General features: G+C 39.2%; 1 long non-coding RNA gene across 2 annotated transcripts; it reads right to left on the bottom strand.

Moving 5' to 3' along the window:
- Nucleotides 1-3,348: 3,348 nt before the first annotated feature.
- On the bottom strand, nucleotides 3,349-10,951 carry LOC110041176 (uncharacterized). 2 transcript variants are annotated; one of them, XR_016203094.1, is made up of 5 exons: nucleotides 10,459-10,951; nucleotides 10,114-10,182; nucleotides 8,974-9,077; nucleotides 6,699-6,887; nucleotides 3,349-3,896 (listed from the first exon to the last, which is right to left on the bottom strand). It is a non-coding gene; the product is annotated as an uncharacterized LOC110041176 (long non-coding RNA). The 2 variants fall into 2 exon arrangements; XR_016203093.1 differs by lacking the exon at nucleotides 10,459-10,951 and having other exon boundaries at nucleotides 10,114-10,447.
- Nucleotides 10,952-11,398: the final 447 nt, after the last annotated feature.

Below are 11,398 nucleotides of genomic sequence, written 5' to 3'. Positions count from 1 at the left end.
CAATGAACAAACGTTCTGAAGCATACCACAAAAAGCCCTCCGGTCTCCACACCCCACAACCCGGGTGATTGATGTAAAAGACATGAAGCGACACTCGAATGTTTATGTAAACATTATCCCAGGGGGCGAGATTGCTCACCACTTGTCCGGCTCAAGACTTATTCTCGGGGTTTTATTTAGGATGGTGAGTACGTCGAATTATTAGTGCATGTAATGTTTGCGCTCACTTCTTAGTTCTTGTAAGTTGACCGATTTCTGTGTATTTAGCTCCGTTTGCTTGTAATCTCCCCCCACCATGCTCGGCGATCTGTGACCATCTTTGAATCCATTCTTCAATGAAAAAGACCGACATCGACTTAGGAAACAAAGAAGATCCTTGAAAACAAAAAAGCAAAATCATTTCATTTAAACTTTTAAGCTTAATTAAAATTACAAGAAGAACACAACAGATTACTGCACATTAGCAAGCTCACATGTGTACCTCGGAAGATCGAGGTGTGTTCCTTGTCATTGCATTGGAATTGCTTCCTCTCAGCTGGTCGACTTTACCATTTATAAAGTTCACGTGCATTTCAAAACTGCCCATCGCACTGCAGCCGATAAAAATCGAGGAACAAAGAACTGAAATAGTCTTGTCGCAGTGGGCGCGCTTCGCAAAATGAGTTAAACGCGGAGGAGGACTGGGGCTACAATAACCAACAACGCAACGACTGTTGTTTCCTGTTTTCCGGTTCCCAGGCAAACCGGAAGTATTGAACTTGTCTATTCAAGGAACGCTTTATGAGAAAATCGAGGCTGAAATTTACGAAATTTTTAGAATATTTTGAGGATAAACCTGAGGCCGAGATTGTGAACAGAATTTTAATTTTGTGTATTGAAAATTTGTAAATACAGTACAGTTATATGTTTTTTAACTAAACCGTAAAAATTCGTCCTTTCCTAGTAAAAAACAAAGGCAATAAAAACAGCTCTAGCAGTATGTTCGATGCTACTAACATTTTTGCAAGAAGTTATATGTACCAAATCAGGCTTAAATGCCCGCGGACTGGCTCCAAAATTACTTTAACACTACCCAGACACCAAATACATTCGAAAACAGAAATGTCATACGCTATATCTGATTTCACATGACGTCACTAAAATTCAAACTAAAAAACTATTGATCTTCCTGAGATTTTACTTTAATGATGTATAAGAGCAGCTGAAAACTAATATTCATACAAATTTTCGCTCCGAACGGGTTCTTGGTTTTGTGATACACTACGCTTGAGTTTCTAAGCTTTTGCGTGACGCGGCATTTACATGACAGCTAAGAGCGCTGCTATGATGGTTAAAAAAGTGACTTATTTCGGGGAACTTGGCTATCTGAACAGTTCATGTCTTAGAAAAACTATTATTTTAATGTTTTAGAGTTTCTCGAGAGTTAAATTCACGCTTTTGTAACAAAACTCAGTGACAGATGTTTCTGTTGGTTTCCGGCCGCCATGTTGGTGTCCATAAGGATGGGCACCAGCATGGCATCTCCACTCAAATCTCTGTAAATTTGGGTAAAAAATTTCTCCGCATATCTCGCATAAGAAAAATTGCTGGAACCAGAATTTGGGCGAGAGTCTTTGCATATTTACCTTCTTTCATTTCCCAAATTCTGGACTTTATCTATTGACCGGTTTTGTTTTGTTTTTTTTTATTTTGATCTATTTTGAATTGCGTGACAATGAAAACCAGCAATTAAAGAATTGGTTTATGCTTAGCGTGCGTATATCGAGTTATTGATGCACGCGGGAAGTTTGCACAGCACGAAAGAAGCGCGAGAGTTGCTCGAAGCGATAACCGAGAGTAACTCTGGCTTCACTCTAGCTTCCTCGCTTTATACCTGAGTCCGTAATTTATACCGAGTCCGTAATGCTTAGTCCGTGTTTTATACTTAAGTCTCTAAAGTACGTGTTTTGTACCCATTCCGTAGTCTGCAGTCCCCAATCCGCTGCCTGCAGTCCGTAGACCCCAGACCGCAGACCGCAGACCGCAGACCGCAGACCACAGTCCGCAGTCCGCAGTCCGCAGTCCGCAGTCCACAGTCCGCAGTCCGCAGTCCACAGTCTGCAGTCCATATTTTATACTGACCGTGTAAATCCTGTTCCGTCGGTATGCGAGACGACGCGCTTTTATTACCAAAACTAAGGCAATTATTCTGTTTACGAACACGATTTTGAATCGCCTTGGCTTTGTGAGAACAGCTACAAGGCATTTTCACTTCCGAAACATTGAAACGGAGGACAGGTTGGTGTACCAAAGCAATCCCGTGGGAGTTGAAATGAAACTGCACATTTCATCCTTTGATTTATTCAGCAGAAAGCATCGTTGGTTTTGGTCCAATTAAGAAGAGAGAAGGGTAAACAACACGCAGCCAAACTACAGCTTTCTGTTCGCACGAAAAGTCGTACACATTTCGTGAAGACAAGGTTTTTAAATTCCAGTAACCCTGACTTCGAACTTTAAATAACCAATTCATCCGCTACAGTCCACAATAAGCTGCGTCGACAATCGAAAGTCCGTAACATTGCACAACACACCAAAGAAAGCACATGGACGAACATGGTGATGACGTCATTCGCTCCTGAATAATTTGTTTGGGGGGCCAAATTGGTGTCCATAAAAGATACAGACACAAAAACTCGAATTTTTCCGCATTACCCGATTAGAACTGCGTTCTCTCGAACGCAACAAAGCGATCTGCTTTCTCTGAGCAAGAAATGTAACGGCGACAAGTGAGCATCCCTCCATGAGTAAAATATTTTCCCTTCAGTGTATCAGCATATTTTAAGGTGCTGCAAGAAGTCATTAGACTAAAACAATTGAGAAGCCCTAAGCCAATCGATGGAAAGTTGAAAGGAAACAAGAAGCTTTCACTTCAATTGCAAACAAACGAACAAAGACATATTGGCTTAACACTACGGATCAAAAAGTGTTTAAAAGGTTCTCGGCAAAGGAACTAAAGAAAGCCTCAGGGGTTGAAAGAAACCAGAAATACTGGACTATAATTTCGGTATCAATGAAAAATTAAGTGTCACCCAGATTATCGGCCAAGGGAGGCTAAAAATATGCATATAAATTAGTTTGCACTTAGTTCAATTAATTTTTTCGGAAACATCGTCCACGGAGCCATTCTACTCGTGATAGTTTTCTTATTTAGCTCCGTGTTGCACAAACGTTTTGGTGAGCGTTTTAATTTCCTGCAAACTAGGGTTATGGGTTAAAAAGGGAAAGCCATCGGCGTTTTTAAGAGGAGCTCCCCTGGCTAGGTTATTAAGCTCCTCGATGTAAGTTCACTTGTGAAAAACAATGAAACAGTTTCTTTTCTACCACACGTTTATTTGTCATTTCAACTCTTCAATACTAAGTCCCACAGATTTTTACTTAGAAGTCGTTCATCCACTCGGTGAGTGGTTACCGTGCTAAACATCAGTCTCTAACTTAAGTTACCACAGAGTAGAGACTGTTACTACTAAAATCGGTTATGCGTGCAAGTTGTGCAAGCATTCTTGGTTTACATGCCAGTTGCTCATTCTTTAAGGACATGAATCTCCAAGGTAGCTTTACCAGAGTTGGACACAGAGCCACGAAATTTCAGACCAGAACCGAGGGATCTCACATGCCAACCATTTGCCTTGAAGGGGTTTGCGTTATAATACAAATCAAAGTGCTGATCATAGTTGGCTCTTTTGTTTCCACGGACAGCTTAGCATTCCACCAATTCTGGTAAAGGTTATAATCAAACGGAACAGAGAACATCACAGCAAGTGTTTTGTCGATGCGTGGAATCTAGTAGGCCACGACTCCGACAACTCCCGTTGCAACTGGTCCAGACGTCTTGCGAGGTCCGTAAACTATGGCATACGCTGTGGAAAATAAAAGAAAAGAACAAAAGAAACAGACAATCAATGAACAATTATTGAACTAAAATATCATGATTTCCCAGTGGCCAGCAGATGAATTATTTGCCAAAGCCGATGGCTGAGGCAAATAATTGAGCAGTGAGACACTGAAAAATCACGATATTTTGCGACAACCAAGTCCAATAATTGTTAATTGATTGTCTGTTTCTTTTCATATTATTTTAAAGCACTCTCTGACAACTCAAGGAAGCGATCCGTCATTTTTCACAAGAGAGCGCGGTTACAATTACGCGTGAACAGAATATTATTTGCAGCAAAACACGTTTAGACGGTCCTAGGCGTGAACAGACTATCATTTGTAAGCAGTTATTTACAGGTGAGGTGGTGGTTTCTCAACCTATGAAAAGAAAGAAAAAATGTATCGAATGATAAATATTTTTATTGGATACGAAAACCAGTAAGAATAAATTATTTGTCTCTCGGAACAAATAGACTTTGGTCTTTCGACACAACGTTTCAGTTAAGAAAACACGCTTTTCATTGTCAATTCAACGACGTTTAGGGACCGTTCATTTTTTATGAGGGAGGGGGGCTGGTGGGATTTGGGAAGCACCATTTAAAAATCGCATGACCCCCCTCAGCTTACCAATTTTTTCACATGGTCCCCCCTTTATAGCTTTCATTTTTTGGGATGACCCCCCCGCAAAAAAAAAAATTGAACAAACAATATTTAGATTTCAACTTTTTTAATATTTGTCTATTATCCCCCTATTTCACGTTATTGTGCTCACTATGAAGACAATATTTACAATCCCTATACGACAGAGAGCTGTTGTTTAAAAAACAAATCAAAAGAAAGAGAAGTCAATTTCGGATCTCCTAGTTATGGCTCGCCCTGAGCGTGTGGCATTTGGCCTCTCATTGGCATCTTCCTCATCTGAATTGATGAATGCAAGAATGACGCCATTTGAGTCATCTTCTCCCCCAGAGTCAACGGCATCACTGTCATACTCCTCATTGTCACTTTCATCCGTTTCACTGCTGTCAGCACTTGCCCTGTTGTCATTTTGTGTCAATGTCCTGGCATTTCTCAGTGTTGGTTGGCCAGCTCTGAGAGGCCTCTTCTGCTGCAAGCATGAATGTCTTACAATTGCCTTTACTTTCTCACTCTTGCTGCTTTTTAAATGCGCAAAATTCCAAAATGCGCAATAATGGCGAAAGCGACGAGTCGTTTAAGAAAAGGTTTACAGCTGAACGATCCAGGCAGTTTGACATCTTACAAGCAAAAGAAGCAATCTTTCTAAGTGCGGATGGCTGTTCAGAAAGGGCGGGTGAGTTTTCCGTGCCAGGGTACCAGTTGAAGCCCAGTGATGGAAGAAAACTGAACTTTTCCATAAAAGAGCTCAGAGCAATTGTGGAAAAGTTGAATGTCATATTGAAAAATGTAAAGGAACACGATTCCACACTCTTTCAGTCCACTGGGCTTGCTTTAAAGCAGGGCGAAGAATTTGCCCACAGCTTTAATGTAAAACAGATCAAATGTATAGAAGCTAAGTTGACGAAGGTCACGCAGGACATGGAAGCACTAGAAAATAAGAAGAGCAATTATAACAGCATATTCAAGGGCACACTCAAACAGCACATCAACAAAAGGAGAAGGAAAAAAGAAAACCGCAGAAATTCAAATGAAAGAAAGAGGAAGCGGACTGAAAACAACGTCGAACGAGTTTATGGAATCTGTGTTGGAAACCCGCTAGGAAATGATCTTCCACAATGCCTTGTGTACCGTCCTAGAACGGCCGTCCCGGAAGAGTGTATTAAAGTTGAGGATGTTGCCACGTCGTTATTTAGAAGAGATGGGCCATACATTGCACAGCTCTTGGAAGGGAATTATTTCACCACAAACCTTGAGCAGGAAGTCAGAGATTATGTTTACACCTTCATGTACCCTGAAGAGTACACTCTGACGGAAAGCATTGCTGCTTCTTGCAGCATTGGTGAAACAGACTTCCATAGCAGCACAAGCGGCGACGAAGAACTCGATGACAGCGAAGATGAAGATGAGTGCCAGTGAAAGTTGCATTCGAAAATAACAGTGTTAAATACTTCTTTTCAGTAGCTACAAATGCTTTTTGTCGCCAAAAGTTTTTTTAAAGCAGAAGGAAAGTTTGTAATAAATTTGTATCCTGCCTTCTATGTTTATTCTATATCAATTTTTTTGATATTCAAACATTATGCCATTTTAAAGTTTTACTAAAATATTTCACGTGACCCCCCCTTTTTCCCTTATTTTTTTGGGATGACCCCCCCTCGAAAGCCATTTTTTTTCGCATGCCCCCCCCCAAAATCCCACCAGCCCCCCCTACCTTATAAAAATGAACGGTCCCTTAGGACTTTGTAATTATGAATACTGAAACTCAAAGGTCGTGTCTTCCTTTTGAAATGTTTATCATATGTTTAAATTTAAAATTAATATTAAGACCTCTCAACGAAAAACTCTGTACTGAGTGACTTGTTTTTGGTCTGCGCTTTATTGACAACGGTTTAATTTTCTTCTTAGTTATGAATCTCGGCTTTTTTTAAGAGAGGCCAATTCTGAAAAATGGGGATATCACTTGGACAATCCTATCACAAAACAAGCATGGCTTAAAAAGGCGAAGGATATTTGTGCAAGAATCTTATTAGAAAAACAAATTGTTGTCTAACAAGGTGTAACGGTCGTGTTGGTCATATTGTGTTGGTCAAGTTCAAGCATGATTAGCACTATGCTAGCGGGCCGCATGTAAATACAGAATTCACTTTTACCATTATCAACAGAATAAGGCAAGTTTTCATCCGCAGTGCCAGAAAAGAAGTAGGTAGAACCTTGCTGCCAGCCAAGTCTACTTTGGTTCTCAACACCAACGGCGCGGTTTACGTTAGCGAGAACATTTAGGATCTCTTGTAGAAGACCGACTGTAAGCTCGTCACCTTCAATAACAGTTCCTGCATCAACTTAAATTAAATAAGCTAGTTAGTGGGATGTTAATGAAACCTTGCAAAGTTTTTATCAACCGAAATCTTGTCAAAACGTTACCAGAAGTCCTGCCGATCTAGGGAAGCAGACAAAAGACTTAATAAAAGCAAAATCAAGACTTGTTAAAAAAAAAAACTTGTTACTAGCGAGTCCACATAACGTTATCCAGTGGTTAAGTGTGAAGAAAACAAACTATCCTATCCAATAAATATTGGTGATTTATCAGGAGGATAGCGTTATCTACCTTTCGAACAACCCGTGCCTGGCCCTTTCTCTGTCGCGCAACGTTACGCTCTCTCGTTACGCTCTCTCCCGAGAGCGTAGCGTTGCGTGAGAGAGAGAGGGCCATAACTGCTCTAGGTACTCGTGTTAATGACAAACTAGCCGGGGAGGGGGGAGGCAGTCCTTATAAAAGCTATATTGGTATGTGCCGCTGTGTAAGGTACGGTTTGCAAGCAATTTAGTCAGGGATACGGCAAAGAAGTCAGACAGCTTTGGTCTAGAATAGGATATAATGTCCCGAACAAGTGGCCAGGGTTTGAATAATTTAGTGTAGAGCAGGGTTCTTTACCCGGGGTTCCATAATAGAATATGAAACTCGAAAGTATATTGGCTCATTTACACGTAGAGGCCAAACCACCCCCCTAATGTTTTATGAAAGCTATATTTGCTTGGTTTATATATTTCTGAACCAAGTTTGGCAGATGAGCTTTCTTTGTTCTCCAGTTTATTTTAATTTGGAAGTTGTGACAAAATGTCAGATGATGACGCCATAATTGATGACGTCACAAAAACGTGCTATAATTTTTCGTAAAATCTGATAAAAAGATTATGTCATTGGAAAGGCCTTGACTTGAGGAGTAAAATGCCGGAAACCGTTTTTTGCTATGATGATTATTTTTCGAGATATGGTAAGTTAAATATTTTTTGTTGTCCCCCCCCCCCGGAATTTGCTTAACCATACTGTCCTTCTCAATTCAGTCTCTCTGGTTTATTTTTTTCAGTTTTATTCTAGGAAGGCTGAGAAAAATAGACAGCTTGATGTTGTCAAAAATCGTATGGTTTTAGAAATTTGATTTTCGGCTTTGTTAGGATGGTATTAACAGTAAAAAAACGGATGACGTCACAGGTTATGACGTAACAAAACTAATTTTAACGCAATAACACTAGAGGGATAATTTTTTATTCCGATTTTCTTCTTTATTTTTACTTTAGTCGTCTGGCACATCACATGTGCAACATAGCTGCATTTGCTGGAACAAAATTACGGCTCCGATTTGGGGATTTTTCTCAAGGGGGGGACCCCATGTTTTGCAGAGTTATTTTTCATATTTAAAAATGCCATATTTCATTTAATTTTTGTGATATGGACAAATTTTTTTCAGGATTCAACTCCCCTTGATGTGCTCTTTCGAACACATTGTAAAAAATATGCATATTAAAAACTTCCAAAGTGGCAAAAAACATGACGTCATCACTGTGACGTCACAACTTTGACATTTACTGGCGTTTTTCACGTAAAAATAATTGGCAATAGGTCCCCTGTTCATCTGCCAAGTTTGGTGTAGAAAGAGTCAATACTTTTTAAGTAATGCGAAATAATGTGAAATACCCAAGAACTGACAAACATTTGGGGGGTGGTTTGGCCCCTACGTGTTAACGCATGTTGGAGTACGATAGTGACAAAGTTTCTGCATGGAAAATAGCTAGTCTGGTATAGAGTAGGGGCTTAAGGTGCCTTGTCTGATCATGGTCTGGTATAGGATAAGGGTTTCAATGTTCCAGGGTCACACCCGTACCTAATGACTTACAGAGTACCTACCCCGGGCAAACTAGCTAACGTCAAACTACTTCCTAAACTATCAGTTCCTGATTTTCAGGAGTGGTGACCAACCTTTGCCATTTTTAGAGGACAAGTCCTGGAAAGTTTTAACCCTTTTTTACACAGTATTGTTCCCTATGTATTCGCTTCTTCCGAGACCGATTCTAACTCGGCTTTATAACTATGGAGACAATTCATTTCATGTGTCAGTCTACTAAACACAATTAATGAAAATCATTTACCTTTGCGCTTGGACTTTTCGCTGTCTTGGTCTTCCAAGTCCTTCGATCCCTGCAGTTTAGCTTTGAACAACGTTATGAGATCGTCTCAAAAAGGCCTCCAGTTCCTATGTAGCAAAAAGCAAAATAGTCATCTCACTCAGTTGGTTTTAATTTTTTTTCTCCTCTTTTGTAAGCCATTTTAGAGTTACCTTAACTGCAGCATGAATATCATGGCCGAATATCGCTTTCTAAGTTAGGATCCCTCAAGTTTACCTTCATATGCATTTATGCCACGCCATAGAAAATACAGCCAATCAGAATGCAGCAAAGTCGTTGCATATTCGACGGTATTCCATTTAACCTACCCATCATACGCCGCGCGTACGTTATATTGACTGTGTTACCAACTTATTTTCTATTCATGGTATAAAATAGTTATGCAACGCTCTCTCGTGGTATCATACCATGGAATATTTCACTTATCACTTGTATTGTCTTGGTATATACACTCGCCTTAAGGTTCGTGTAATATTATGTCATACCACGTGCTCCCATCGGGCCTCGGGAGCTTGAAGTAGAGTCTCTGGTATCCGCCATATTGTCCGCTCGTGTTGTCGTGTAGTACCCGTTGCGTTGTTAAATAAGGAACATAGAAGGCAATATTGTGACAGTTCGTGTGTGTACCGAGAAAATACAAGGGACTCTTGGAATATTCCATGGTATTCAATGGAAAGCCTTACATAACTTGTACATGTATGCGATCTTTAAACTGGTGATGATTAAACACAACAAGAAACTAAATCTCACACGCTTTTAACATTCGATCACTTACTACATTCAGGTGCCAAATATTGTGAAAATTTATTTTAAAAAATAAAAGAAATGAAGTAACATTGTTAGTCTCAATGGGACATAAACAACAGGAAAGTGAGTTATATTCGGTAAATTATTATTTACACTTTTCATACTTTTAAAGAAAGCATTTTTTGACTAGCGGTAATCAGATGAATTTATTAATAAAATCAAATAGCAAGCTAATCTCTGACGTTAAGCCATGGGAGATCTGGGTTAGAGTTTAATAACATGCGGTAAAGCAAGAATTGAATTGATCAAGCGAAAAGTAAGATAATTATGTCTACGGGAAAAAAAAAATTATTTTACCTGGCGATTGGGAACCATTTCAGGAAAGTGGTCCAAGCTAGCATCTGCTAACAATGCTTCAATTTCCCGCTTTGAAAAGATAAAAAAGTTAAAATATTAGAATAACAATTAGCAATGTTTCAAAACCATCTCTTTCGCATTTTTATTTACACTTAATGTAATAGTTTAGCCTTTCAATGGCTTGTATGTTCTAATTCCCACCTTATGGTGACAACATAGTTGAATCAGTTTACAACGCACAATAAACATCAGCAACAACATGATTTGTTTTCTTTATTTGTTTACTTTACATGTAGTTGTTCACCATATTCCCTTTTTTCTAATGAAGAGCGAGAAACTTATTACCTTGCTTTTGGGCAGTTCTTTTGGTTCCTATGTGGAGAAAAAGATATCCAAGGACTTAGCGGCTATATTGTTTAGTGTCTAACCCGATGCAAAGACGTTTTTCACCTTTTACAAAGTGTTAAAAATATAAATAAAATCCTTTCACATGTAAACTTAGTGTATTTCAACGAAATTTTGGCAGTTTCAATTTCACTTTCTTGCAAAAGTCTTTACGTAAGCGCGGGTTTCAGCTAAATGTCAGATTCTAAAAAGCCCCTCGATTTGTTGAAGCTAATGTTCACGCTCTTTTCCATTTTTTATGCTCGTGTTAAAATTAGAAGTTCATTCATGGCGTAAAACGGACCACAAATGCCATGGAAATTTCAAGAGAGACGCCAGTTAGGGTTGCAAACAGAGAGTTTGATTAAAGGCAGTAACATAAGCCAATTCTTTATTTTACCTCTCTATTTGGATTGTTTGTTCTGATTGCTAATCCAAAGGTAGTAGTAATAACTGAAAGGATTAACAAGTAGGAGAAGATAAAACTGAGGTGGTACATGTTCAATCTAGAAAACAATAATACCGCGAACACAGAACATTTATTACCAATGACAAGCAGTTCAGCAGCGGAACGTTGCGTCAACGAAGACTTCGGTAAATGTTGGAAACAAACTGATGATTATTAAAGAGACAGTTTAAAGATAGAAAATACAAAAAAACTGACTTGCTGTTTTCTACGCTGTACAGGTATCTATTTCTGCATAACCTGATAAGCCTTTATGTGAAATCGCTCTAAACAGGTTGCTTTATACCGTAAAACTTTGCTGTAGCCACGTGAGTTACTTTTTTTTAATTCGTTGCCTTTTTTTGTTGTGCCTTTGTTTCTATTTTAGTGGCGCGTTCAGTTCAATTTCTGCATTTATTAGTTCATTTTTGCCCACTTTTTCCGTGCAGATTAGAT

This window comes from Orbicella faveolata, unplaced genomic scaffold (assembly GCF_042242905.1).
Source record: "Orbicella faveolata isolate gen_17 unplaced genomic scaffold, um_ofav_v1 contig_4, whole genome shotgun sequence".
NCBI classification, from domain to species: Eukaryota; Metazoa; Cnidaria; class Anthozoa; order Scleractinia; family Merulinidae; genus Orbicella; species Orbicella faveolata.
The sequence above is the reverse complement of the archived record's forward strand: the minus strand, read 5'-3'. Positions and strand labels throughout refer to the sequence as shown.